Source organism: Micropterus salmoides, unplaced genomic scaffold (genome assembly GCF_014851395.1).
Source record: "Micropterus salmoides isolate LMB-PRFRI ecotype aquatic unplaced genomic scaffold, ASM1485139v1 Ms_hic_scaffold_11, whole genome shotgun sequence".
Lineage (NCBI taxonomy): Eukaryota > Metazoa > Chordata > Actinopteri > Centrarchiformes > Centrarchidae > Micropterus > Micropterus salmoides.
In genome coordinates this window covers 10,638,349-10,641,498 of record NW_024040152.1, presented here as the reverse complement: position 1 = coordinate 10,641,498, position 3,150 = coordinate 10,638,349, and positions in this window count along the sequence as shown.

The following is a 3,150-nucleotide window of genomic DNA, read 5'->3' as shown; positions in this document are numbered from 1 at the left end:
CCACTCCAGCAATCTTTCTGTGAAACATCTGGTTATATGTTAGAAAATGGCAGATGTCTTAATCTTCACTCACTTTGACTTGACTCAATACAAAAAACTTCCATTAATTTGTAAATATAAACTTTGAACTAGCCTAATATATATTATACTATCCACTTAGATCAAATTACTTCTGCTGCATTTTCCATGTTTTTTCACCATAGATCAATGGAGTTAATTTAATCTTAATGTTACTGCGAGCACTGACTAAGTGTTCCCAGAATAGTCATTCATAAAATGTTTTAATAATATACGTCTGTTTCTTTTAATTATCTTACATTTTAGCCGATCGTTAACCTCAGTTGGATTCAGATCCCTGATTCTGTGTTTTATTTTTTCTTTCATCTCCCTTTCTTTCTCACACACACATGCACACACCAGCACACAAACATACAATTTTCTCACTCAGTTTTCATCTTTAGGCATCCTTGGCTCCTCGCCTCCCTCCTCTTTTCGCATCTTCTCTGTTTTGCCCTTCTCTAAAGATTTGATTAATTCATGGGTGAGAGGAGAGAGACTCAGAGCACACATTAGCAGAGGATTCATTGGGAGTTCACTTTGAAGAGACATAAATCCATGACCTCCAGCAATGATCTGTAGATGCTTTGGCATGACCCAGTCTGTAAATGGGTATCTTTGGGTTTTATTTTCATTTGTCTGATCTAGAAATCTTAGAAAAAAATGTATAAACCATCCCCATAAAATTTTCATAGATTATCTGTTTCCCTAAGAAATGTACTGTAGGGATCAAAATGTCTGTTACTTTAAAATGCCCCTGAATGCAAGTATTTTGCGCACAGTTGACCAAACTTCCTATTGGGAGCTTTGTTCTGTCTTGTTTTCCTTTAGTAATGAGTGTTAGTGTAACCACCAAATTCAGAAGTATAAAAGTATATTTTACACCGTAATGTGTATTTTGATATTGTTTATTGAAATGTTCTCTCTCACCAGAGGAAAATTGGTAAAAGCTGCTGAACAGTAAACCAAGAAATGGCATGGTAAATTCCCTGGCAAAAAAAAGAAACGTATAATCCTCAGGTAAATGCTTTCCCGAGTGCTACATGTTTTTATTCCCCATGATAATTAATCTAGGATAATCAAACTCCTATCACTCACATGGAGGAAACCAGTGGAAGGCAGGGTGGTTTTAACATTTAATCAGTCTTTTTTTTCTTCTCCGTTTGACTCCGATTCAACATTTTTAGGCCACAGAGAGGCTTTATGTAGTAGAGAGAAAGTTTTGATAACAAATGGCTTAAGTTTTAAGAATACGAAAGTTTTTGGAAATATAAATGAATCTAGAATTCAAATGAGCTCTGAACGTTTTTTCATATCCTCTCTTTTAATCAGCTAATTAAGAGAGAGAGAGAGAGACTGAGAGAGAGCTGGAGAAATAAATGAAACTCACAGATATCAAAGATTTACAGTATCTGCCTCCATTTGCCCCATTTCATAGTTCTGATTAGAAGACTCTAAATAAGACCCAATGCCTATTAACCTTCTGGATACAGAAAAGGGCATCATTTTCCAAGCTTTCTCTTGGTTTATGAAATAAGTTAACTTTTTAGTCTTCTCTTTACTGACAAGGTTTTCCATTTATTTTTTACCATAACAATGCAACTTAATTGAATTCAATGTAGCATTTTAGGGATAATGAGTGAATACAAATGTCTTTGTGACCTTGCCACAAATAGGGGTTGAAAATGTTGTCACCCTGAGGATTTAAAGCTTTTTCTGTTGTTGAACTTAGTCACTCAGAGTACAGTAGGAGTATCAGTTAAATGGTGAACATTTCTATGCAAATGCATCTTTCACGAGAGCTTTAAGCCATGCAAATTTGAGACGACTCAAGGTTATCTGCCACTTTTCACATAGCCATTCCCTCCCATTCTCTGTTCTTAAATATCCATCTAGCCTCAGATTATGACAAGGACGTCTGTTCCCATTTTTGAATGTCAAAGAAGCTTTCTTGCCACACTCGCTGTAATCATTTGTCGCATCTCCTGCACCTTTAAAACCCGAATGTGCTCAATAATCCTGCCTTGTGCAATGCAATTGTACTATCTGAGCACCAAGTTTCAGGCAGCGGTGTCATATGATGGCTGTTGAAATATAATAGATAAAATATGATGAATGGCTGTCACAGACGTTTATCTTTCAGTTTATTCTAAAAAACTTGAGATAAAGGTTTTATTAAAGTCTTACACTCAAAATATCCAGCATGAATACGAAATGTTTACGTGACATTATCTGCAGGTTATTCACCAGATTGTGGAACAAACACATTCAAGTGGTTTTACAATAACAACATATAGGCTAACATTATCCTGCAAAACTGTGAAAAACAAAATGAGATTTTGTCTGTTAACATGTCAGAAAGCACAAAATCTACACGTCTGAGTATCCAGCAAAATAAGCAACATGGAAAAAGAGAAATTGAGTGGATTTTTGTGATCCACACTTAGCCAGATTCTGCAGCGTATTAGAGCCATTGTTGGTATAAAAAAAATATTTAATACATTACGTAGCTGGGAATATTCAAGACAATATTCAAGTCTTTTCTTGTAAATTTGTGCGGTTTTTCTGTAAACTTCTCAAATTATTACCCCCCTAATTTTTATGTATTTATTTTTACCTACACTGGCCCTGATACACCATTGTAAGATTCAACATTCTTGCCTTATGTGACCCAGAAATACTCTATGCCATGTGACATATTTATGGACTCCAACAGCAATCAAAATACTCCCCAACTACTTGGAAATGGTGGAAGGTCGGCAGGAGAACTTGCCAGACTTTTAAAAAATGATTATTATTTAATGGTTGAGAGTCTAGAGGGCCATGATTCCATTCGAGCTCTGTCTCCTCTCCCCGGATCGAAGGCGAAAACTCAGATAAGATGTGACAGGCTGATAGCTGCTCGCTGTGGCTGCTTTAGAAAGCAAGGTACTGTTTGTCTGATGAGAAATGCTCTGGAGGAAGACAGACAGGGCTGGGAGATAGTGAGGGGAGAGAGTGAGGTGGGAAAGAAGGAGGGAGATACAAAATGAAAATACAACGGCAAAATGTTGGACTGTCTGATGTGACCTTTTGCAAATAGATTTTTGTAAA